This window comes from Lynx canadensis, chromosome A1 (assembly GCF_007474595.2).
Source record: "Lynx canadensis isolate LIC74 chromosome A1, mLynCan4.pri.v2, whole genome shotgun sequence".
NCBI lineage: Eukaryota > Metazoa > Chordata > Mammalia > Carnivora > Felidae > Lynx > Lynx canadensis.
Window position 1 is genome coordinate 69,887,753 of NC_044303.2, and position 27,856 is coordinate 69,915,608.

Below are 27,856 nucleotides of genomic sequence, written 5' to 3' on the forward strand. Positions count from 1 at the left end.
CACCTGTGAGGCGACACAGGACAGTTGCACAGGAAGTATACCGTAGGACAGAAAGCCTGTGATTTGCCTGGCTAGAGCAGGACTGGAACAGCACCACCTGCTATGTATCTTAGGTGCATTAGGCACTGTACTAGATGCGTTACATCATTTCCACCAGTTATCACCACCTTCCTACAAGGCACTTGTAGCTGGCTCCTGTTCTAGGAAAGGCGCAGGAGAACTTGCCGGATCCTAGCATGCAGCAGGCCCCAGGGCCCTCGCTCAGCCTCTCCACCTCATGCTCCCTTCGTGAGCAGGACTCCCTTCCCTGCTCACCCGACATGATCACTGGCCATCACAGTGCAGTGGGAATCATTCACCACATCCATGGGGAGCACGAAGGGGTCATCTTGACGAGGACAGGGGAAGAGGAAAGAGAATCCAGGCTTCTCTCCTCCAGGCCCTAAAAGGAGGACAAAAGCAAGGAGGGTCCTCTAGTGTTGGAAACAAGAATGAACTGGGAGAAAGGCCCCTACACATAAATATTAACTAAAAATAAGGTTGCGCAATAAAACCCAGAAACAGCACAAACAGAAAAAGAAAAAACAACAAATCAACTAAAAATTATTGGATCAAATCCTCAGATCAAAGGAAAAAAAAAAATCAAAACCACCACCACCACAAATATGCCAAAATGATGTTGGAAACTACATACAGGCGTCCCTCGTTTTACGGCACTTCGCAGATACAGCAATCTCACAAACGGAAGGCCCGTGGGACCCTGCGTCCAGCAGGTCCATTGGCGCCATTTCTCCAACAGCATCTGCTCCCTCCATGTCTCTGTGTCACATTTTGGTAATGCTCGCAATCTTTCAAACTTTCTCATTATTACCGTTATTTCTTATGGGGGTCTGTGATCTGTGATGTTACCACTGTCATTGTTTTGGAGCATCAAACATTCCAACATAGGACAAGGAGCTCAGCAAGTGCATGTGGTGCGTTCTGACTGCTCCACCGACCTGCCATTTCCCGGTCTCCTCTGGCCTCCCCATTCCTTGAGACACGACAATATTGACATTAGGGCAATCCATAACTCTGCAACGGCCTCTAAGTGTTCAAATGAATGAAAGAGCCGTGCATCTCTCACTTTTAATCAAAAGCTAGAAATGATTAAGCTTAGTGAAGAAGGCATGTGAAAAGCCAAGACAGGCTTAAAGTTAGGTCTCTTGTCCCAGTGAGCCAACTCGTGAATGCAACAGAACCCTCTCGAAGGAAATTCAACGTGTTGCTCCAGTGAATACACAAATGATAAGAGGGCAAAACAGCCTTACTGCTGATTAGCAGTCTGGAGAAGGTTTGAGTGGTCCGGATAGAAGATCCAACCACAAACAACATTCCCATATTAAGCCAAAACCTCATCCGGAGCAAGGCCCTAACTCTCTTCAATTCGACAAGAACTCAAGAGGTAAGGCGGCTGCAGAAGCAAAGTCCGAAGCTAGCAGGGGGAAGTTCATGGGGTTTAAGGAAAGAGGCCGTCTCCATAAATGAAAGTACCGGGTGAGGCAGCAAGTGCGGACGTTGAAGCTGCACGTTATCCCGAACCCAGGCTAAGATCTCTACAGAAGGTGCTGCACCGAACAACAGATTTTCCATGTGGATGAAACAGCCTTCTATTGGAAGAAGATGCCACAATGGACCTTCATAGCTAGAGAAGAGAAGTCGCTGCTGGCTTCAAAGGACAAGGTGACTCTCGTGTTAGGGGCTAATGTAGCTGATGACTTCAGAGTGAAGCCAGTGCTCACTAACTATTCCAAAAACAGGATTCTGAAAATTCTAGTGCCCTTAAGAATTTGCTGTCTACTCTGGCTGTCCTCTGTACATGGATCAACCAGGCCTGAGTGATAACACATCTGTTTAGAACGTGGGTCACTTTTGCCCACTGTTGAGACCTACCTACCTACACACACACACACACACACACGATTCCTTTTAAAATATTACTGCTCACCGATGATGCACCTGGTCACCCAAGAGCTCTGATAGAGACGGACAGTGAGATTCATAGTGTTTTCATGTTATGTTAACAACATTCATTCTGGAAGCCATGGAATGGATCAAAGAGTCATTCTGATTTTCAAGTCTTAATAATCAAATACAGTTTGTAAGGTTGTAGATACCAGAGGTAGTAACTCCTCTCATGGATCTAGGCAAAGTAAACTGAAAACCTGGAAAGGATTCACCATTCTAGATGCCACTAAGAACATTCATGATTCATGGGAAGAAGTCAAAATTACCAACACAAACTGGAGTTTGGAAGAAGTGGATTCCAACCCTCATGGATGACACTGTGGGTTCAAGACTTGAGGGGAGGGAGTCACTGCAGATGTGGTGGAAACAGCAAGAGAACCAGAACTGAAAGAGGAGACCGAAGAAGGGATGGAATTGCTGCCATCTCATTTAACGGATGAGGGGTTGGTTTTCATGGAGGAGCAAAGAACGTGGTTTCTTGAATCTATTCCTGATGAAAATGCTGTGAGGACTGCTGAAATGACAACAGAGGATTTAGAATAGTATGTGGTTGACAAAGCAGCATGATTTGAGACGCAAATTTCCAAATTTCCGATTAGGTAAAATACTATTAAACAGCATGGCGTGCTACAAACAAATCGTTCGTAAAAGGAAGAGTCAATCAATGCAGCAAACTCCAATGTTGTTTTAAAAAACTGCCACAGCCACCCCAACCTGCAGCAACTGCCACCCTGATCAGTGAGCAGTCATCAACACCATCAAATTCAAGGTAAGACCATCCACGAACAAAAACATTACAGCTTGCTGAAAACCCAGAAGATGGTTAGTGTTTATTAGCAATAAAGTATTTTTCTAATTTTTTTAATGTTAATTTTTGAGAGAGAGAGAGAGAGAAAGAGAGAGAGCGAGAGAGCGCACGCGTGCAAGCAGGGGAGGGGTAGAGAGAAAGGACACAGAAACTGAAACAGGCCCCAGGCTCTGAGCTGTCAGCACAGAGCCCGCCGCGGGGCTCGAACCCACAAACCGTGAGATCATGACCTGAGCTGAAGTCAGACACCCGACCGACTTAGCCACCCAGATGTCCGCCTTTTTTAATTAAAGTGTAGTATGTTGCTTTTTTAGACATGATGCTATTATGGCACACTTAGTAGACTACAGTATAAACGTAACATTTTTTAAAGCCTAACTTTTATATGCGCTTGCAAACCAAAAAAATGCATTCAACTACCTTCACTGCGGTATTTGCTTTATTGCAGTGGTCTGGAACCAAACCCGCAGCATCTCTGAGGTATGCCTGGACACCGAAAGCTATACAATACAGCCAAAAATTTACTCAGAGGAAAACTCAACAGCACAATATATTTTCATTACCAAGCAAAAAAATTAAAAAAAAAAAAGAATATTGAAAGTGTTCAACCCACAAACCAGGAAGGAAAAACGTTAACCTAAGAAAGGCAAAGAAGAAAGCTAAAGATACATGTATAATCAATGGAAAATAGTAGAATGAGAAATTATTTTTTAAATGACAGTTAACTTCCAATTACTGTAATCAAGAAAAAACAAGTTCACACTAATGTGCAAATATAACAATAAAGAAAGAAAATTATAGACAAAAAAATATTTTGAGAGAGAGCACAAGCGGGGCAGGAGCAGAGAGAGAGAAAAAGAGAGAGAGAGCAAATCCCAAGCAGGCTCCACACCATTAGCGCAGAACCCGACGTGGGGCACCATCTCACAAACCGTGAAATTTATGACCTGAGCCGAAATCAAGTTGGACACTCGACTGACTGAGCCATCCAGGCACCCCAGACAAAATTTTTTAAATGCAAGTAAAACACATCAAAATATTTCATGATAGCAAATTTGAAAATCTGCAATGAAAAAGATCATTTCTTTGTATGAATTAAAATTTACTCAAGAAAGAACAAGAACACGGCATCTGGGTGGTTCAGTCAGTTAAAGTCCAACTTCAGCTCAGATCATTATCTCACAGTTTTTGGGTTCAAGCCCCGCATCGGGCTCTGTGCTGACAGCTCAGAGCCTGGAGCCTGCTTCAGATTCTGTGCCTGCCTGCCTGCCGCACGCGTGCTCGCTCTCACTCACTCTCTCTCAAAAACAAATAAATGTTAAAAAATAATTTAAAAAAAAAAGAACAAGAACTACAGGCAGAAAGTTGGGGGGAGGAGGGTGAAGAAATAGATCAATTAACTTCCTCTAAAAATATCTACATAAAGGGGGGCCTGGGTGGCTCAGTCGGTTAAGGTCCGACTTTGGCTCAGGTCATGATTTAGCAGTTCATGGGTTCAAGCCCTGCATCGGGCTCTGTGCTGACAGCTCAGAGCCTAGAGCCTGCTTCAGATTCTGTCTTCCTCTCTCTCTCTCTCTCTCTCTGCCCCTCCCCAACTCTTGCTCTGTCCCTCTCTCTCAAAATTAAATAAACATTAAAAAAAATTTTTTTAATATCTACATAAAGATAGCAAGCAAGGAGGTCAAATGGTTTTGCCTTTGAATAATTTCAAACCTTGGAAGAACAGAGTAGGTTCTAGCACCATCCTGAGGCACGGGACTTTTCATGACCTCACCACACAATCCCAGCACCTGCAAGAGGTCAGGGTCAGGAAAGCAGCGGTGGTCCCTACCGAGGAATAGAGGGCAGCAGGAAGGGGACAGTGCTGGGGCAATCCATCCACCTCTCAGTGCCCGCGATGCCTGGGAGAGGAGCTGTCATCTAACGAGAGGCATTGGCCCCAAAAGTCATTTCTAAAGAATAAAAGGTGCACTTGGAAATAGATGAATATGAAGTATGAGTCTCCACATATGTAACACTTTCATCTTGCACACTAATACCACCTGCCCCCCTACCAACTCTCAGGATTCGCTCACCTGCCTGCTGCACCTACAGTGCTCTCCGGGACAGTGAGCTCTCCTCCATCCCTGCAGTGACTCCCTTGGGCGAAGGAGGGGAGAGCGGGGTCAGCCACATTCTCTTTCAGTGCGGGCAGCCACAGGCTCCCTTAGGAAGGAACGGCCCCGAGAACTTCTAGTGTCTTCCTCCTGGTCAAGGAGGCAGGGTCCCCACCATCATTTCACATTAGTGCAAAGCCAGGTACTTCATATGGAGTTTTTCACTTAATTCTCCCGATAATTCTATCTGCTCAGGTAATCCGTCTTCTGCCCTTGTAGAAGTTGAGATGCCGGGCCAATGACAAGAACGGTGAGGAGCTGGGGCCACTATCTAGGTATTCTGGCTGAGGCAGGACCCAAACAAAAAGCACTGTAGTGAATGCACAGACTTCGGCAATTTCTAAAGGAGTCCAGTGAGGAAAATATCTAATGTAACTATCCTTAACATTTAACTGGTTAACTGGCTTCCTTTTATAAACCAGTGAATTCTAAACTGATTGCTGGGAAAATACACTGATTTACAAAACATTTGCCTATAATTTGAGGGATTCACATGCCCCACTCCACCATGCCCAGTTTAAGAATTCTTGTCCTAATATCCTTTAGTAAATTGGAAAGAACACTGGGCAGTCCTGAAAATGGTCGTCTTAGGGCTTATGTCACAGGGTTGTCTCTTTCCAAAAGGGCTGCCTTGTAACTGTGTGTGTGTGTGTGTGTGTGTGTGTGTGCATGTGTGTGTGTTTTAGTAGTTAAGTCTCCCCAGATAGGTACTGAGATATTCCTCTCTTTACCATCAACACAAAGTTGACACGACTTGATACCAAACAGGAAGTTCCTATGCTGAATGCTCATGGGTAATGAGATGAATAAAACCATTCTGCTTACATTTAAAGACACTTACAAGGTAATCAGGGATATACATTCACAAATATTCTACATCAGAGAAAAGAAGCATGAAAAAAGTTCCCTGGAAGGTAAAAGGCTCTTTCCTCCCTTGCATCTATCCTAATAAGACAGCAAACACCACAGTCGAGACTCATAAACTGCCAGGTTGAACAAGTTCTATGCCATAACCATGCCATGAATGTGTTCCTTCTGCAAAGGAAACATCTCTAGTAATCACAAGATTATCCTTCCACTAGGTGAAAATCTTAGCAGCCATTATGTGACATATATCAGAAATACCGACCACAAAAACCATAAAATCAGAAGCAATAATTATTTAAGTTTACTTTGAGAGAGAGAGAGAGAGAGAGAGCATGCTAGCACTTAAGTGGGAGAGGGGTAGAGAAAGAGGGAGAGAGAAAGAGAGCGAACGAGAGAGAGAAAATCCCAAGCAGGCTCCGACACGTCCATGCAGAGCCCCATTCAGGGCTTGAACCCACAGACCATGAGATTATGGCCTGAGCTGAAACCACGAGTCAGTCAAGCACCTGACTAAGCCATCCAGGCACCCCAAAAGCAGTGATTACTATTACTGAAAACTTAGTGTATTGAGTATTTGAGAAAGACTCAGCCCAAAGAGACAAGACAGAGTCAGGTGAGTATGGCTGAGAAAGAATAAAAACTTCACTGTGTACTGCAAATTTTTAAGGAAGTGCCTTCAGTGTTACAAGATAATTTATGGATTTGGTAGATTCACAAAAAACAAATGCTGTATTTTAAAATGCGGGAGTGCAAGTTCATATTTAGACTCTTATTGCCATGCGTGGAGTTTAACCTCAAGGCAAGTGGCTTCTGACGCAAAGGACTCTGCACTGCGCTGGTCTATTCAGTGCCTGATTGTACAGCCTCTGCTTCTTCCTTCCAACCTGCGGGCTTGCTTCAAGCCGTCGCTATTTTCTGCACAGTCCTGTTCTGAGTGAACAGTTAGACGCACGCATGCGTTCTCAAGCTATACCAAGTTTGTTAATGATGAGCTCCTGAAAACACTCAAGCTGTGCTTGGATCAGGTGTGCAAATCCCAGGTGCCCTCACCGAGCAGCCCTGCAGCTCAGAGGTCAGGTGACCCACGGCTGAGGGCACAGACTAGTGCTTTCTGCCCCCACGTCCCACCATGGCATGAAACGGCACCAACACCAGCCCCAGCCCTGTGTCCGCCCCCACAAGGAAGACCCTGTTGCCGCATGTGAAAATGCACACAGCGCGATCACAGACTCGTACAAAAGAGCCCGCCTCGTTGCTCTGGCTGGCACCTGGCAAAATATGTTCCTCCCAGGCAGGATTCAATAAAAGGATGGGTTCTGACAGTCCATTTTCCTTATTTTCAAGCAGATGTCTTTATTTACTCAAATGCCTAAAAGTCCTGCTGGGCTGCATGAACTACTGAACGAGGAAAGAGTATAGTTAGCTCCCTGGGAATGAGTCTTCCCTTTAATTACATACCAAACATCCTCGCTTTACATAATCTAAGATCTGTGATATCATATATCATACCATTTTTTAGAAGTTTACTCAGAAATATGTAAGTTTTAGAAAAGAAAACATATGGCATAATTATTTTATCTAAATGCCTCAGCTGCGTTTTCATCCTCCAGATGGAAGTTTAAATATGCAGAACATGGATGCTGAGACAGAACGAGAAATACAATTAATACTTATTTTAATTTATAGGTAGCATTAGCCAAAAAAACAGAGTTGAGTTTCTTTTTTGGTGAAGCAAAATATTTAGCCTAATTGGAATTTTAATTCATTCAACTTTCTGGATAGAAAAACAGAAAAAGGAGCTGCCAAATGTCTTCGGGGACTTTCTTCAATTACACTAGGACAGTGTGTTCAGGAGAGAGAAAGGGATCCAGTCCCCATCCTCAGAAACATTTCAAAGCACATCTTTTATATTATCTTTGGCACTGAGCCTACGACTTTCCCCCGTGACTGATTGCAAAATGAAATGTATTCCCTTGTGATTTGAAAGCAAGATTTACTTTCAGATCTGTTCAATCCGCCCGAAAGAAAAGTTTTGTTTTTGCCCACGGTCAGCCTGGAGTCTGATAACTGGGGACTCAACGTACCGTGTCTGTTTTCCCCAGAAACGCAAGGACGGACACTTGCAAAGTGAGAATCACTCTCAGAGAAAACACATGTGCTGCTCCCTCTCCCAGAAGCTGCAGCTGTTCTGGACTGTTCTGGGGGATGCAGCTGATGCCTTCCAAATGGCAGTGGAGGGAAGGAGGCCTCCACCACGTGCTGCCTGTGGGGGTGGGCGTGGGCATGGAGCCTGCTGTCCCACTGAGGGCCCCTTCCCCTTCGGCTGAACCACAGTGCAGATGGGTACCCATTAAAGCAGGGGAAGGACCCCTCTGCAGGGAGCGGGGGAGGGGCAGCAGAGCCTTGGGCTCATGGTAGAGGGGGAGAGGGGGAGACATCCGAGCTCGCTCGCAAGGAGAGGACTTCCGGAATCAACACGGATGATCTCCCAACCTCGACAAGGCAGCAAAAGTGGAAAAGAGAACTGTTAAAATTCTATTTGAGTCACAAAGAAAAAGCTTTTGTTTATTGCTCAGAGAAAGGGAATTCTCATGGAAAAAAAGCAGTGTGACAGCATATCAAAGAGGACAGGAGGCCACTGCCCAAGGAAAAAGCTGCCCCCAGTGTTGGGAGGACCCAACAGGTTACTGAGCCAGTTCTCTGTGCAACCAGAAACCCAGAAACAACGGGTGAAACCACTCAGCCCCCAGCAAACTCAAACCCTCAGTGTCCCCAGGACAGGCTCTGCCTAGGCCAGTATCAGTGTCTCCTCTGGGTGCTCTATCAACAATCTGGCCGTTCTTAAAGAACACTGTACCTCCTCCTCCACAACATAAAAAATCCAATTTACCAACATCTGGGAAATTACCGCTCAAATAAGTCTTTTATTTTTTTTTCTCTCTTTTTGTTTTTTTTTTTTTTTAAATTTTTTTTCAACGTTTTTATTTATTTTTGGGACAGACAGAGACAGAGCATGAACGGGGGAGGGGCAGAGAGAGAGGGAGACACAGAATCGGAAACAGGCTCCAGGCTCTGAGCCATCAGCCCAGAGCCTGACGCGGGGCTCGAACTCACAGACCGTGAGATCGTGACCTGGCTGAAGTCGGACGCTCAACCGACTGCGCCACCCAGGCGCCCCTCAAATAAGTATTTTAAAGAGCTGTGCATCTGACCATGTATATAAACTGCACATGAATTTTCTTTTTTTTGGAGATTCAACTTATTATATTTGTGTACTTAAATAGAATATTTCCAAAACCAATTCTCCGTAAAGTAGATTAACTGAATCCAACAAAGAGCAAAAAGAGAAAGCAGCAGCACAGATATTTGGAAGTGACTCCAAAATCAGTTTTGTTTAAAGTAACGAGCCAAAAATCTAAGAAAACAACACAGAGGAATCACAAAATGATAAAATGGACAAGTCATATCATTTCCCGGCACACATTCTACTCTCTCTTCCAAGTTTTAATTTACTTACAGTGAGTGTAACAATGTTAGGTCAGGCATTTCTAGAAGCAACCAGCATATTCCAGATTCTTCTACCAGGTTCTGGCACAAGCCAGGGAAGCAAGCAAGTCTCGCACAGAAGCATTCCTTAGCCGCCAGGCAGGCTGCTCCTGGCTCCCCTGCCCACAGCACTCTTCCTCCAAATAGCCACCTGCTCAGCAACCCCCTGTGTGCTCCCACCACAGGAGCAATGAGACAGCCACTGGTGAGAAATGTTCTGGAAACTGTGTGTCCTAGAGACCACTGGTGATTTCATGAGGGCCTTCAACACGGTGCCCTTAAAAACACAGCTTCATATAAGGGCCTAATATTCTTGACATGTTCACCCTTATAAAAGCACTGGCCACATTTCTAAGGTATCTTCCAATGCATGGCCTAAGAGGAATCCTGCACTTCAGAAATTTAAATTGAGCTGTTCATCAATGCAGCCAGGTCACTGTCTCCAGACCCCAGGTGAGGGATGGGATGGGGCATCTGCAGTTTTCCAAGCCCTTTCAAATGTTCCTGCTTTAAGTTACTATCTCTGCCTTAAATAAGTTCCTTCTAATCAATCCCTTCCTACCTAATGGGAACTTCTTTTCTAATTTTCGTTTGTTTTTTTTTTGGGGGGGGGGAGTGCACACGCAAGAGGAGGAGAGGGGCAGAGAAGACAGAGAATCTTAAGCAGGCTCCAGGCTCAGGTGCAGAACCTGACATGGGGCTCAATCGCACAACCCTGGGATTGTGACCTGAGCCAAAATCACGAGTTGGACTCTCAGCCAACTGAGCCACCCAGATGCCTCCCTAATGGTAACTTCTGATTTCACACAAACCTAGCCCGCCCATCAGAGAGAAAAATCCACTGCTTTGGGCATGTCAACTGCAAAGTTCCCATGGGACGTTCTAGAGGACTATCTGGCAGATGCTCCCATTAAATGGATCTGAGGCCTGAGGAGGGTTCAGGCCAGACACTGAAGCTTGGGCAGGACTCAAGAGCCTGGACTAAAGGAGCATGCAAAGAACAAGCAGGAAAAGCAAGCCAATCATTGATGGTCGCCAAGGTAAAGAATGGCCAACAGATGGTAGAAATTCTGATCAAAGATCAGGAACTGTCACATTCCCCAAGCCAGTCACCTCTGCCATGCCCTTAGCTGCACTCCACACCCCAATATAGGGACCCACCCTGGCAGCTTATTAAGATTCAAGCATTAGGCAACACCTCTTTCCTCTCACACCTCACTAGACTCCCTTCTCTCCACCCATGGAGCCCAGTTACAGTGATGATAATAGGTTCGGCATAAAGACAAAGGCTGCATGGGCCCAACCCAATGAAATATAGTGTAAGTGCTATTGGTGGCAAATTTTCATTATTCAAGAGACTGTGAGAACAATAGGCTGCTTGCATTTTTAATTACACATCTAGACTTTGAAAGTCTCACACCTCCATGTCCTCAAGTGCCCACACCTTCTCCTGTAATATACAATAAGTAAAACATGCATATCCACGGCAGGCCAGCAAACACTGTCGTTCCAGAACCAATCTGGTCATTCCAGTTACTGCTTAAACTCTGAAATCAGGAGACAAGAAAAAAAGAAAGGGAAAGCACAACAGAGGTTTCCAACAATATTTATATACCATCATTCACACCTCGCATGTGTGCTCTGAAACTCGTGAGTCTCTAATTAATTACCCAAATGAGTGAAAACAGTTCAGACTTCAGGAACTAAAGAGGGGGTGGCCTGCACAGTCTCCCAGGAGCAGAGCAACCCCAGGCAAGGGCCATGCTGGGTCTGCATAGCCCTCCTCCCAGGCCCTGATGACCCCTCCTCTTCCTCAGCCAGCCAGGGGTGGGCAGAGCACTGGCAACAGCCAAGAGAGACAGGAAGAGACTCAGGACAACTGTCAAACTTTCACTTGTCAGGGGCCCCTGGGTGGCTCAGTCGGTTCAGCATCTGTCTTCGGCTCAGGTCATGATGTCACGGTTGGTGGGTTTGAGCCGCGCATCGGGCTCTGTGCTGACAGCTCGGAGCCTGGAGCCTGCTTCGGATTCTGTGTCTCCCTCCCTCTGCCTCTCCCCTGTATGCAATCTCTCTCTCAAAAATAAACAAACATTAAAAAAAAAAAATTTTAAAGCATTTCACTCGTCAAGTGAAAATTTTATTTGAATTTAGGAACAGAAAACCATGCTATCTGGATAATAAACTACAAAAACCGGGCGCATGTATAGAAGTGACTGGTGTGATCAAATCCAGTTCAAACTCAAGTTGCCTGTCACTGAACAACACACTTACCTACGGCCCCCACAGTATGACAGGCACAACACAGCAGTCACAGAATGACTCCTTTCTACGGCCCAAAGCTCCAGGATGTTTTCCTTTCTCCCTCCTTCAGTTGGGTATCTTTTTTTTTTTAATGTTTATTCATTTTTGAGACAGCATGAGCAGGGGCGGGGCGGGGCGGGGGAAGGACGGAAGATGTGAAGCAGGCTTTGAGCTGTCAGCACCATGAGATCACAACCTGAGCTGATGTCAGGCGCTCAAGCGACTTGGAGCCACCCAGGCGCCCCAGTTTTTTTCCTTTTGTCAAAATGCATCCACATTGTCATAAAGGAAATGGTTCACCAAGGTCACTAGAACTGCACGGGCTCCCACTGACCACAGTCATCAGGCAGCCAACACACAGCCACTCTGCACAGCGCCTGGTGTGCTCCCCGGGGCACAGCCACACAAGGGCCGGTGTCCCTTCTCACACCTGCAAGGGCCAGCAAGTCCCAAAAACACCCAAACACACTCCTCTCCCAGTCACTGTCAACAAGGGGAACGGGAGGTCTATTAAGAAAGTCAGATCACACTTGGGTCAAAATCAATTTCAACAGCCACACTGAAGCTTTGCAAGCTTCACACTGGAACGGTCAGAATGAGACTTTGCTCCCAGCAGCTTTTCTCAAGGAGATGAAGTTAAAATCTGTCCTCATTTCAACCCTGTAACTGAAGCCTTTAATTGAAGGCAGAAAATAATTAAAACAACAGAAATATGCTAAGAAACACACTAATTCATTCTGATATAGCTAGTCCTTTAAGAAAAAAAAACAGTACAGCAAGAGGAAGCAGAATCCCTACCAACGACAATCACGCCTGTCTAGGGTTGCAACCCACTTTCTAAGGAAACGTGAACGTCTGGTGCACCATGCCCTCCCTGGGTCAAGACTTGGAGCATCATCTTCTAGAAAGTTCCAAGCTTGGTCTCTGAAATTGCACACGCCTACACCAGAGGCCAGGGTACTCACCACAGTGGTTACCAGCAACTCCATCAACAGTATCTCCCCTAACAGAAACAGGAAGAGACATACTCTGTGCAACCTGTCCCCAAATAGCAACAGCTGCTCACAGTGACCAGAATTACGCCCAAAGCACGGTGAGAGACAGACACGAAGCCATCAAGGACTGACCATGAGTTCAAGGCCACCAACTTGCAAGTTCTTTGTCCTCAACCAAGAGAAAACTGCCACAGCTGTCTCTCACTCCATTCATTTCTAACCTCTGTGGAAGGGCTACCTGTCACCTGAGGAAGAAAAAAAAGCCTCCAGTCCTCGACCACAAGTGTACAAGGTGTGGACGGAGGCTGGGCTCAGGGCCGCTGAGGAAGGCACCTGCCTGTCTGGGCAGCATTGGCAGAGCAGCTTACCTTGGTGGAAGGCTGTCGATGCCAGGGTCATGTGCCCACTGTCCATCGGGCTGCCATCCCTTTGAGGAGAGGGAGACATTGATGGGAACCAAAGGTCTTCTAAAGGCAAGTTCTTACTGCAAGCTGACCCAAAGGTCCCTGCAATCAAAGAAATCATTGTGGTTTTGCACTTGGCATATTTATGCCCCCTTTCTTCTGGGAACAAGCCTGTCAGCCTCTGAATGGACCTCAACTTTCAGAAAAGAAAAGAATCCAGGAATACAGATCCACCAAAGGCATGAGAGAAAGGCAAGAAGTCTTCGTGCTACCAACCACAAGCCAACTGTACCTCATTAGGTCTGTTCAAAATATGTGAGCAGTAATGACTGCAAAATCTGTGTGTTACCCTATACGGGCCTTTGCTAGAGGCAAGAGGAAAGACTTGTACATAAACAAGAAACGTAGGTGTTTAGCTTCCGTAAGCACTTGCCTTGCCATTGTCCCATCTATCATCAACCTTGCCACTGTCCCGTCTCTACTGATTTTCACTTATAATGACAGGGAAAAGTCATTAGATCCAATCAAACCATATAACCAGAAAGCCTATCTCATTCCAAGTCAACCGAAAATCATGAGAATTCAGTGAACTAAGTAATCCGGTGTAACAATTCTTGGTCTACTTAAAAGGTTAAATTGTTTTTAGCAATTCCATCTGCACTAAGCCAACAGCACCCCAAAGCCAAAACAGCAACACTTCTCAACTAACTGCATAACCAGCAAAACCATTTGTGTATGTTCTATTATGTATCATCTCACAATTGCCTTTCTTAAAAAATCCTTTCCCTCAGGCAAAGAAATGCCTCAAGATAGGTGATCCCTGCCACTGCAATAATGCAAATAAACAGAAATCAGAATATTCTGTTTACAGTTATCTGTGCATCAAGCACACCAAGAAAAGAAGGAAAAAACCTACTCATAGTTTTATGAGAGAGAATGTTTCTGTGTTTTAAAAATTTGACTCAAATGTTTTTTGTTTTTTTTCAAATGCATGTTGTAGACATCTATTTAAAGGGCAGGGAGAAAAGTCACCTTTAAATTAATTTGCTTCTCTAAAGATGAAGCATCACAAAAGAACTCTTAAACATACCAATAAAACCGTTAGGTCCGGTGGGTTCTCAAAAGGCAAGCATCTAAACCACTTCTCCCCTGCCCCAAAGGACTAGAAACCAGCTCCACATCAGTCAATCTTCCAGAGCCCAAAGGGTCTCAGATGTCAGGCCAAAAAAGCAATGTTAACACAAAGGACCTGCCCTGGGACATATAGGTGAAGAAGGAAAAAGGCAAGTTATCTGGAAGAACTCGACTCTGCAGAAAGCAGGTTGGCTAATACAGTAATTCCCCCTCATCCATGGTTTTGTTCTTGGCAGTTTTAGTTATTTACCGGCACTAAACCACAGTCTGGAAGCAAATGATCTTCCTCCTGATGAACAGTCCCAAAAGGTCAATGCCTACGTCACTGATGTCACTTCATCTCAGCATGTAGGCATTTTATTCTCTCACATCACAAGGGGGGGATGAGCACAGTACAGTAAAATATTTTGAGGGAGAGAGAGAGCCCACATTTACATAACTATTATTTCTATATTACTACGGTTGTTCTATTTTTAGCTATTGTTGGTAATCTCTTAATGTGCTTAATGTACAAATCATGTATGTACATTTAAGAAAAAACATAGTATATACAAGGCTTGGTACTATTGCAGTTCCAGGCATCCACTGGGGGTCTGGAACTTACCCCCATGGATAAGGGCAGGCTACCTGAAGTAACTGGTACCAACCACTGTAAGAAGGAAGTAAACTCTGCCGGATCATTTTATGGGCGACCACAGAATCAACCACAGGTGAGGAACAAGGAAGGTGGTGCTAACAAAGAAAGCTACAGGACCACAAAACCAAAATGGGATTCCTGGCAGAGACTGGGTGTAAGCAAAGGAGGGACAGGGCTGCCCTGCATGGCTCATGTGACAGCCAGTTCTAGCAGCCAGGCAGCTCCTCATTATCGCAAGGGAGTCCAGTTACCAGCCACGGAAGACTTTCTAGGTGTTGGCTAGGCCTCTGATCAACTTCAAAGTGGGCCACAGCTACTGAAACAAATTCAAATTCACCCATTCAACACACAGGAGCTACAGAGGTGTCCATCATCTAGGCACCGAAGAGTGAAGAAACCATTTAAACGTGTGAAAGGGAGTAAAGGAAATCCCGTTTAAAATGGGAGTTCGGAGGCCAGGAGACCACTCTTTGCGGCCTTTTACAGACCCAACAGAAAGCAGCCTATACCACTCCCGTAAGGGGAAGGCTTTCCCCTCCCCCCTGCAACACCCCAGCCAATGAGAGACAGTCACAGCTCAGCCAATGAGAAGCGACTACACTTCCAATTCCCAGCTCACGCCAGTGGCCTTTCTGTTTATAGCACTCCCACCCAGCTTCCCTTTTCTCTATAAAAGAGTGGGTCATTGGGCACCTGGATGGCTCTGTCGGTTAAGATTTGGCTCAGGTCATGATCTCTATGGTTAGGGAGTTCAAGCCCCCCCCCCCCCCAAGCCCCCAGCTCTGTGCTAACCAGCTCCAAGTCTGGAGCTTCAGATTCTGTTTCCCTGTCTCCCCTCTGCCCTTCCCCCACTCCTGCTCTATGGACCGCTCTCTCTCTCAAAAATAAATACTAAAAAAATTTAAAAAAAAAAAAGCGGGTCAGTCTTCTCCTTTGTTCTCTGGACTTGACTTTGGCTTTTGCTACAGCTTGGTTGTGCCGAGTTGCAATTCCTCTTCTATTCCCAAATAAATAGACTTTACTGGTAAAATAACAGGCTGTTTTACTTTTAAGGTCAACACGTTGGGCAAGAATTTCCCTTGCTGAACTACCCAAGAAATAAGGTGGTGTTAAGTAAAAACTCAGCACTAGGACATCTTTTAAAGATGATATCTCAGTCTCAGATTCAAGGCAGGCGTGAAAAGATGACCTAGGGCCAGGTGCCAGCAAGTCCAGTGTCTGGCTCATTTGATCAAGCTTCCAATTGGATCTCAACAGCCACAAGCAAAGGAAGTGCTCACAGGTAAGCAAATACCAGATTCCACAAGACGGTGGTAGCAGAGCTCCACAAATGAGCGCATCCAGGGCAGGAACTAACAGAATCCCTTTTCAGAGGCTCTGATGGTTGATCTACTCAACCAACACCTCCCCATTCTCCCTCCCTTGATTTTGTGCCTCTGGCTACGCCCACTCTTCTCCAGCGTAAGAAGTAAATCCTAGGGGGGGCGCCTGGCTGGCTCAGTGGGAGGAGCATGCCACTCCTGATCCAAGGATTGTGAGTTCGAGCCCCACGTTGGCTGTACAGATTACCAAAAATAAAAATAATAGTAAGTAAACTTCAAAAACAAAACAGTAAGTCCTATTTGGTGGGAGCCAACAAGGTGGCCCCATCCCTCCAACCAGGAGGTGACTGAAGCATCAGCCTATGAACCAGTTCTGAGGAGTCAAAATATGTAAAGAGGTGGCCTGGGGAGGCTGTCTGAGAAAGGTTTCCTGTACCTGAAGAAAACTCTAACAGAGTGGGGAAAAATGCCCCTTCATCTGCCCACAGGCAAAGCCAAGACCCTAAGGACTACAGTATGAAAAGGAACCTGGATCCTCGATGACACCAGTTACCACCAGCTGCACTACACTTGGCGCTGCCCTTCTGGAATTTGCGTGGTGTAAGGAAACGCACACCCTTCTTGTATAAACCTTCTGAGTCAGTTTTTTCTCTAACACTGAAAGCATCCTTAGTGGTCGTTTACCTTCTGTGTGCTGCTCTCTGCTGATGCTGATGCTTTTCACCCCTGGTGAAATCACCCGGGGAGCTTTTAAAATTCCCTCTGTCTAAACCACAGTTGAGAACAAAGAAATCAGAATCTCCAGGTGCAGCCAGGCCTCAGGGGTTTGTAAACGCCCCCCCCCCACACACACACAGGTGATGCTCCCGCCCATCATCACACCTCTGCAGGTGACTGATCACCCACCCCAGGGGGAAAACAGGGTGGTGCCTAATTAAGCAACAGTAAGGCACCCCTTCCTTGGGGCTGAATGGCTCAGCTTATGCAAAAATGGTTAAACTACTGGCTAGATATCTGAAATCTCCCTGGTAGAAGGGGGAACAAGCCACCAGGGAGAGGAAGCCCAACAAGGAGAATGGGAAAGAAGGATGTGACAGGACAACAGTCAGGTGCAGGGAGGCCACCGGGGGACAAGGAATGAGGAACCCGCAGGAGTGAGTCCTGAACCCAGCTTAACTGTGATACCGGGAGAAAATGAAACCAGTCAGCTTGTCTGTGCCTTGGTTTTCTAATCCAGACAATATAGAGAGTGTGTCAGGAGCCCCCAAAGTCCTTTCCTGCTCTGATAATCTATGGTTCTAATTTCCCTGCCTATATGTAAGGAATACTTATTAAATGGCAAGTGAAGCTGAATTAGAGACAGGAAGGAACTTCATTTTGCAGATGAGGACACAGGTCCAAGATGAGGTGACCACACCACTGGTTTAACTCAGGGCCAGGGCTACATCTTCAGAGGTAAGACTCTAGCTCCCTAGGGATGGGGTCAGAGGGGCTAGAAAACAGAAAGGTGATGGGTAAAGGCGATCTCTCCCTTTCTAACTAGGTCTCTTCTCTAGCTCCCGTAGAATACTGCCCAAAAGCAAATTTGCAGACCTTTTCCCCCAATCCCCAAGCCTCTATCCCACGTCAAGTTGGAGCTGTTATTAGCTTACAAACCTACCTACCTCAAAATGCAGAAAGAAATGACCAAAGTGGAATCTAAAACCAACGGATGAAGAATATTTAGTATTACAGTAAATTAAAAAATGTAAAGACATGCGGCTCCCCAGGGCAGATCAAACCACCCAGGATCCATCCTTCCTCTCCACAGCTGCCCACCACCTAAAATACTCCTGTTTTGTCTTGGATGGTCCCCAGCAAAGGGAGAAAACAATTCCAAGTTGAAATGATGACCACCCAGACCTTCCAGACACCATCTGAAGGACTCTGAAAGAGACAAATCTGCCAAGGTGTCACCCCACAAGTAATCCGTCGTTGCCAGTTTCAAAGACAAATATTTTCTGCACCTGGAAACATCTCCTCAAATTCAACACTGCAAGCCAAGTACAAAGTGTTTTCAGTTCAGGTGCTTTGAGCCAGGTTACCACCACACCAGGAACCCACAGAAGACTCAGGAGCCAAGATGCACAGTAACTGCCAGCAAGATGTGAGTACATCACTCAGTCATCAATTGAACAGTCAGCTAAAATTCTCTGTCTGAGCATCATTTCTAACCTAGACCAGGAAGGAAACACTGGGGAGGGGATCAGTAATGGGGTCTCTGCCACAGCCCATCACCCAAGGCAAGGTCAGGTTCTACTTCTCTGCAAAAACTGCAGACCAAATGTAACAAACTGCTTCAGAAGCAGATCCTACCAGTCTCCACTAATAAGCCAACTCTGGTCTTCGGAAGCATCAGCTAGATAGAGACCTTCTTCCTGTGTGAAGCCAAATTTCTCTCTGAGAAGTCAGGGCACACCTTAGATCTAGCCAACTGCTATCTGTTTACACCAAAACTGAAGACAGAAAAATCACGTAACTATCTTAAAAAACTACAGGAAAAAAAAAAAAAGAAACAGGTGGTATTGTTTGTTACTTTGTTTTTAAAAAGCCCTCTAACTAGGAAAAGAGGCTGACTTTAAAAAGACAAAACAAAAGTCCTATACACCAAAATTCTATACGAAACACCAAACCTGTTAAAGAAAACTTTAAGATGCATTCTCTTTAAGATCAAGAACAAGACAGGTATATCCTTCCTATCCCTACACAGTCAACACAGTACTAGAGGCCACGGCCAAAACCTAAGACGTAAGACACTGATGAGGTGGTGTAAGGGAAGACAGAAAACTCATTATTTATAGATGCAAGCATACGCATAGAAAACAGGAATTCAGCAAGATTACCAAAAACAATGTGGAAAAAAAAATCTTCACAGTGCCCTACACTAAGCAATCCAAAAATATATCATGCCAAATAGCCATAAAAAGGTTATGTCCAGGAACTGACCTACAAATCCACAAGATCTTTATGGCAGAAAATTTAACTTTATTAAAGTTCACAGAAGACAACCCCCAAAAAAAAGGCAGGTGTTTGTATTCAAGGATAGAATGGCTTAAGACATCAATTCTCAAAATAAATTTTTAAATTCCAGTAGGATCTTAAACAGAAATGTACAAATCATTCTAAACACTGTATGGAAAAATAAAGACCTTCAAACACTCATGCAAATGCTTTTGTTGCATGTGGGAAAGGTGAAGTGGGTTATCCCTTCCGGATATTAAGACTTAAAGCCAAGCCAATAATCACACACTCAAACACACACAAACCATGAATGATACCAGTCTTGCAAGGGAACAGAAAATCCATAAACAGGTCTAGAATACAGAAGACTCATACCTGTATGGGGGAAGGACAGATCATTTACAATAGTAATGGACAGCCTATACCACTACATGGGGAAAAATAAAACCCTCCTTCCTACTATATACCGACAGATTAAAAATCTAATAGGAAGTTAGGCTAAAAGAAGAAAAAAAATTTAAACACTTTATCACCTTAGTGAATTCGCAGATTCCTTAAAAAGGATCCCAAAAGCCAGAAACCAGAACGTGAAAAATTGATGGATTGAACCATATCAGAACAAGGATTTCTTTCAACAAAGGATACTCTCAGTTAAAAGTACAACAGAGTCCAAGAAGATACTTCATGATATCTAAAATGGATTTTTAAAAAATCAGTAACCAAAATATACATATCAAACCCTAAAAAACAGGAATGTGTATGTGATGATATATACGTGCAATGCACTACTATTCAGCAATAAAAAGGAATGAATTATCAACACATCCTATAATAAGGGATGAACTCTGAAACAGTATACTATGGGCACCTGGGTGGCTCAGTTGGTTGAATGTCCTGACTGGTGGCTTCGGCTCGGGCCATGATCACGTTCATAAGTTCAAGCCCAGGCTCCACGCTGCTTGTAAAAGGAGTGAAAGAAGCCAGTTACAAAAAGCACAGACCATAGGATCCCATTTATATGAAGCTTTCAGAATAGGCAAATCGATACAGACAGGAAGTACATCATTGGTGCCTAGGGCTGGGGAGTTGGGAGGAATGCAGGGTGACCAGTAATGGGAAAGGCTTCTTCTTGGGTGATGACAACATTCCAACGTTCACTATGGTGATGGCTGCACAACTCTGTGAATACACAGAAACCACTGCATGGTGCAATTTTAAATGGATGAACTACATGGCATGTGCAGTCTATCTCCTTAAAGCTGTTTTTAAAAAAGGAAAAACAAAAAATAGAGAAACCAGAAAAAACGCAGGAGTATAAGGTAGTAAAGCTATTCAGAACATGCTGGTATTAACTAAATAAGTATCCCACTCCAGACTATACAGTCCAGAGGGCTGACGGGAATAAGAGCCACATGAAAAGATACTCAAAATCCTAAGTCACTGGAGAAATGCAAATTAAAACCACAATGAGGGACACCTGGCTGGTTCGGTTGGAAGAGCATGCAACTCATGATCTTGGGGTTGAGTTCAAGCATCATGCTGGGTTTAGATATTCTTAAAAAAAAAACCCACAAGGAGATACCATTACACGTTTACAAAAATGGCTAACATAAAAAATGCTGATAATGCCAACGCAAAAAGGTACAGTCACTGTAGAAAATCAAACATACACTTACCATACGACCCAGCAATCCTACTTCTAGTATTTACCCTTGAGAAAGGAAAACTTATGTTCATATAAAAACTGTATGTGAATGTTTACAGCAACATTATTCACAACCACCAAAATCTGGAAACCGCCCAACTGCCCTTCGACAGGCCAATATGGCACATCATTACAATAGTATACCACTCAACAATACAGAAGCACAAACAACTGATAACATGCACAAACACGGATTAATCCCAAATGCATTATGCTAACTGCAAGAAGCCAGTAACAAAGGTGTATGATTCCATTTATATGATGCTCTGGAAAATGCAAATCACAGGGGCAACAAACAGATCAATGGATGCCAGGAGTTGAGGTGACGGATGGGTCGGGAATTCTTTGGGATACTGGGATTGTTCTGTGTCCCATGCGTGGTGGTTGTAAGAAGCCATATGCCTGTAAAGATGCACAGACCTGTAAGAATTATACATCCAAAAAGTTTTCACTGTGCAAATTTTGAAAAATAACTGTGATCGGGAAAAATAAACTCATACACAGTACACAAAATGTTTATCTATTGAAGACACACGTATCCTAAGACATATCAAAACCTATGCTACAAAAGAAAAAGGCAGCGGGGATGAAGGAGGAAACGTAGCAAATCAGAACAGACCAGGGTCTTACACAGATCAATGATGATGGTGCCACAAACTGAAAAATAGGGGGGAAAAAAAGCTCCAAATGGAAAAGGTGAAAAGAAATCCAGTAAGAAAATGAGCAAAGCTTGATTTAACAGAATAAAACAGGCCACTTGATTGGTTAGGCAGTTAGCCTAAAGCTCAGAGAGGCTATAGTAAGATCTCTGCCTTAGCACCAAGAATGATGCTCCTGGTTTAAAAACAACAGAGGGCAAAGGGCGCCTGGGTGACTCAGTCAGTTAGACATCCGACTTCAGCTCAGGTCATGGTCTCGCAGTTCCTGGGTTCGAGCCCTGTATTGGGTTCTGCAGTGACAGCTCAGAGCCTGGAGCCTGCTTCGGATTCTGTGTGTGTGTGTGTGTGTGTGTGTGTGTGTGTGTGTGTGTGTCTGTTCTTCCCTCGCTTATGTGATCTCTCTCTCTCTCTCTCAAAAATAAATAAACTTTAAAGAAGTGACCAAAAAGGGTTAAAAAATTAAAAACATCTTACGATACACCAATAAAAAAGGAAAGAAAGCAACCAAGATAACAGCATCTCACTTGCTTTTTCATGCATTAACTTCTGACCTTGGTTGTCATCAATCTGCCAGAAAACATGGAAAATGTTAAAAAGATGAGGGCCTCCTGTTATCCAGCACTAGTCCAGGTATTAATTAATGTCCCAGGGATATGAATTTTGCAGTAGACCCGCAAGTGCTCAAGGAAGACTCACACTTCCCATGAAGACACCCGTAAGTGAGGGGAAGGACTTCTCCCTCTCACTCGGGTGAACTGCATCCCTGGGAAACCAGACCAGCACTGCTCTCCACTGCTTTGTTTAAAAACAGCAGAGTTTATATAATGGACACTGGACTAGAAAGGCTCAGAGACAGTATTTAGGTAAATGATACCTGCTGTGAACAAGCTTCTTTGGCCCATAATGTCCTGAGGAATCCTACAGCCTTTGTCCTGTCTTCTATCAGAACAAAAGTCACCCAGAAAAGCATCTTTCGGATACCACTGTCCCCAAAACACTGACACTGCACAGTTTAGCCTAGCATACAAAGCCGTATAAAATCATTGTCCCGAATTTGGACACCTCCTGCTGGTGATGCTCACAAAACCCAAAAATCTGGTCTGGCCATAAAAATCACACAGGCATAATCATGGTCTCTGAGACTCTCTGTCCAAAACGCCCCTTGGGATATTTCCAAGAATCTCAATGCCAGCCCTAGAAATACCATCCCTTCTACCTATACATCTGGAGACAAAAGATCGCTGTTCATTCCACGGGGCAGCATTTTCTCGCTACTGGCACTATGGGCGCATGGGCCATGTGATTCTTTGTTGTGGGGGCTGTCCCCGTGCAGTGCAGGGCATGTAGTAGCATCCCTGGTGCACACCCCCTGCCAGATGCCAGCAGCAGCATCCCCCAGTAACAACAACTAAAACGTCTCCAGACATGGCCACAGGTACCGTGAAGTGTGGGCGGGTACATGATGGGGCAGCTGGCGAGAGGTACAGCAAGAACTGTATTTAGGTGGCTGGGCCCCAATGTCACATGCTCTTTGTCACAACCACATAAAGTCCCACGCTCCGTAGGGACTTCTCCAAACAGGAGTCCTGACTCTCTTCTCTGGCCCTTTAAATCTGCCTTTTTGACTCAAGTTCAATTAAGGTGCAAATCACGTCTCACATACTGTACCAATAGTATCTTATTTTCTGTACCTCCGGGAGAATGTGCCAGGACTGTCTGCCTTCAGGGGTGGGGAAGACATGAGCGAGAAGGAATCCATGCACTTGAATGAGAATTCCTGCAGCGTAACAGAGTTTGTACCCGTACCAGGCATATATGTTGAACGCAAATGCTTCCCAAAACTGAATAACCCATCTGTGTTCCTAACTATGTCAGAAACCAGGTCAAAACAAAAGCAGGATCTACCATGGGGCAGTTTGGGAAAAAGTGTGAGTAAAGATAAATTCGGACGTGTCCCAACAGGTATGTTTATTATCATGTAGCAACATTAATATTTCTTCTCTGAGATAAAAAGATCATGAAATTATAATACAATACAGGGAAGCAAGAGACTGTAGTTTTGTTTTGTTTTCCTTCTGGAGATAAATCGTAATGGGCTGATTATGTTATCTAAACTTGGATGTGTCTGAAAGTCAAGGGAGAGGCGATTAGCAGTCACACTGGGACAAGGAGTCCTAAGAAGTGGGTGGATGGTAGCCTACCCAGCAGCCTCATTCACAAACACGCCACCATTAATACATGTTTTTCTTTTACTTCTTTTCCTAAAGGCAAAATGATTGGTTTTTCTATTTCATCAGGAGCTACTATTCGCCCCTTGGAAAAGAAAGAAGAAAAAAAGAGACATGAGAAATCAAAATGGGATGCCCGGGTGGCTCAGTCAGTCGAGCATCCGACGACTTTGGCTCAGGTCATGATCTCAGTTTGTGGGTTCGAACCCCGAGTCAGGCTGCGCTGACAGCTCAGAGCCTGGAGCCTGCTTCGGATTCCGTGTCTCCCTCTCTCTCCTCTCTGTCCCTCCCCCCCTTCTCAAAAATAAATAAATATTTTTAAAAATTTTAATAAAAAAAATTTTAAGTCAAAATAATTTAACCCTTAAAAAATTACTGCAAAGTGTACTTGTAAGGTACATGACACAGCCAATCCTTTTACCAGCAGAATTTGTATTTACACAGAGTAGTCAATTTTCTAAAACTCATCAGGGGACTTTTCCGTATTAGTTTTCTAGTGAATCTGATGAGTAAAACTACCCAAAAAATTTTTAGGAACTGAAGAAAAACTTAACTCTTCCGTTGGGGATCTGAATCCACATTAGACGACTACTCCATGGACACGTTTCCCTAGCATCAATACTACAACAAAAACAACTAAGATAAACAGCTTTTCTGTTTTCTAGATCTTTTTTGCCTTGCACTTGATTTGCTCTGGTTACACTGGCTTGATGTTTGAGAGTACTAAGTAATTTATTATAAAAGAAAATGACAAACCTGATTTTTAGAATTTTGAAGCATCTGGCACAGATATCTTATCTCTTATTAAAAAAATAATTAAGGGGCGCCTGGGTGGCTCAGTCGGTTAAGCTGTCTCTGTCAGCTCAGGTGATCTCGCAGTTTGGGAGTTCGAGCCCCACATCGGGCTCTGTGCTGACACCTCAGAGCCTGGAGCCTGCTTCAGATTCTATGTCTCCCTGTCTCTCAGCACCTGCCTCCTTCCCTCCCTCCCTCAAAAATGAATACACATTAAAAAAAATTTTAAATAATAAGAAATAATTAAGTCATCACTTGCTAAAAGTCTCCTATATGCCAGGCACTTTATCTATATGTTCTCAATCTTGATCAGTAATCCTGCAAGATAACTGTTATGTTTCTGTCTTTCATCCTCAGGAAGTCAGCAGCCTGGAGAAAAAAAACCCTGACAGTTGAGTACCTATGCTAGGATCCAAGACTAAAGTCCTGGCTTTGATTCCAAGTGAATCTCAAAGTGGAGATTCTAATAATCTGCCTATCTCTGCAAAACAAAACAAAACACCTGAGAGATCTGTACAGCTAAACAGAATAAGTAGAATTTGTAACCACTGCAAAAGAAGAAAAGAGGCTTAGAATCCTATGTGACATCATCATGCCCTGTTAAGATCTTACTGTGCCCTTACTGCCTAACTAAAAAACCAAACAATTCTCTCTCTCTGCACACCAACCAGATCACCTCCTGCACGCACACATATGCATGCACACACACAGTTTTATTATGACCTTGAGAATAGTATTTTTGTGACATAAGATTCCAGTGGTTTATGGCTGGGACACAGAAGCTTCTGGTTAGTTAAATATCCTCACTGGTTTAATCTCCCTAATATTAAACCCCTAAACTACAACAAAGGAAGATCTTCTTTGGTGTGTAGTAATACCCTTTAAGGACCCATCCAGGCGTCAGATTCATCAAAAGAAACTCAAGTTCTCACTGCTGAAATTAATTCCCTCTGCTCCTTTATCTGACCTTGTTTTTGTTTTTAATCTTTGGGGGGAAAACTTGCCACACCACACTGAAGATCTGTGATTTGATCCCAGCCACCAAGTGGAAATCAACTCCACTCACCTCATCTTCGGTAACATTCAGTTTATTCAGACCACTACTTACCTATTGTTCTTAATCTCTTTTTCTGGACCGGATGATTGAAACTGACACAGTTAGAGACCTCTGAACGCTAACCCAATAGGAAGAAACTAGTTTCTGCTCATTTCTTCTTTGCCCCATCTTGGTATGTGAAAGTCCTTCACACCAGGTGAAGTCAAAGGCCCTCTCTCCCATCACCACTTAAAGAACTAATAAGAATATTACCTCTGAATGCCATGGGGAGCTTTTAAAAGGGCAACAAAAACCAGAGAGCACAGGAATTTTCAACTTAGTGTCAAAGACCCATTGACCCATTCGTCTTTTGTGTCGATTTATTTTGTATCTGACTGGACAGTTAGGACCACACAAACTTAAACTTCATGAGCCTACCGAGATGATAGAAGAGCCTCTGGCTTGTCACTGAGCATCTTCCCTGGGCCAAAGAACTTCATGAACTCTGTTATACGAGAACCAGCGGACAGAGTCACAGGTCTGGACTCGTGTTCCGCCCAACTTACAACAGCCGATATTGTTTAACTAGAGAAGTCCCTTATGTTTTTAATTAGAATCATCCATCTTTTATACGGTTTAAGAAATCAAGGTTTCACGGTGGTGATTATTATGTTTGGCATTCTTGAGGCAGTTATAGTCTCTAAAAGACAATCTGCCTAGTAAAATATAAGACACTCTAGACAAAGTTATCCAAATTTTTCATCCTGTCTGAAGACAGTCAGTGGAAAAAATCACTCCATGAGTTACTCCACTTCCTTTACAGAGTAAGTGACTTTGAGCACCAAGCCCATTGCCTGTTCCATGACGCACATGATGAGATGCCATTTGCCAGCCTCTCCAGAGTCAGGTGTGGCAGCGTGGTGGCGCTCTGGCCAGGGGAACGTGGGCAGGAAGAATGTGCTCTTTATCTAGGCCTGGGCACATGGACACTTCTCACGGGAGCCTCCATTTTGGCCCTCACGATGACTTAAGGCAAACGAGCACAACCATGTATGGAAGACAGAAGGAAGAACAAGACAGAAGAAACTAGGATTCCTACAAAACTGGAGGAAAACCACTCATCAATCAGGACTACCAGGGAACAAGAAATAAACTTCTGTCAGATGTGCGCTATTAGAAATGTGGGAGGTTATTCTAGCAGCTGGCATTATGCTAACCAAACAAATTTACTGGGCAACTCTAGATCAAGGTTAGGCTGACTTGGAATGGATGCTCTAGAATTAGTGACTCAGGCAAGAACAGGATATACCAGATGGAATCTCTAAATATGTACAGTGAACACCATGTTTGGCCATAATAAATCTATTCCAGTAAAAATTTTGCTGGAGAACTGAGGTTGAAAAGATACTTTTGCACCACTGATCCTTTATTTCCATAGCTGGCATAAATCACCAAAAATCTGTGAGACTCTTCAACCCTGCCTTTGCCAAAGGTACCATAATTCATATTAAAATACAACACCAGCATACCACAGGAAACCCAACTCTGAATTTACTATAAAACTACTGTTGAAGTCATTTCACAAAGGATATTATGTGATACAGCAGAGTTCAAGCTGAGTTTCTTCATTTGTTTTTTCGCAGTAGAAATTTAAGATCAAGAAGACCTTTGCTTTCTCGTATGCAAGTCACATGTTTCTCTTGGAAGAGAATCAAAACTATAGTGCTTCCCTTCCTGCCCTCTCGAGACCGAAAATGGATGTGCACCCCCCACACACACACACATACAACATTCACTGTCATCACTGGGGTCCTTCCTCCTCCTTGCTTTGACCTCAGTGAGCATGTCCTTCACTGCTAGATTACTTCAGAGATGAGGTATGATAAATTCATCAATTAAGGAAGGAAACGAACACTCATTAAGTACCTACCACATGGTAGGTTATTTTTTACATGGTCTTCATACCATTTAATCTTTGCAACCGTTAAATGTATATACCATAATTTTCCATTTACAAAGGAGGAAGCAGGGAATTTTTTTAAAAACAAACAAACTTGCTCAGGGCCATACACGAAGACAAGATACAAGTCCAAGACATAGGACTCCAAAACTTAAATCTTTCCATTTCAAAATGCTGCATTTAACCTACGACCATCCTCCGGGCCATCCTTTGCCGTTGGACCTACGCCATATTGCCAAAATAAGAAAACTGGATTACTGCTCAATTTTTATTTCATTAAATATTCATTTTAAGTG

The 27,856-nt window shown here is 44.1% G+C and overlaps 1 protein-coding gene across 6 annotated transcripts in view; it reads right to left on the reverse strand.

Annotated features, from left to right (window-relative positions):
* STK24 (serine/threonine kinase 24) overlaps window positions 1-27,856 on the reverse strand; it is a 124,365-nt gene that overhangs the window by 44,005 nt on the left and 52,504 nt on the right. The gene's annotated exons all lie outside the window — the stretch shown is intronic.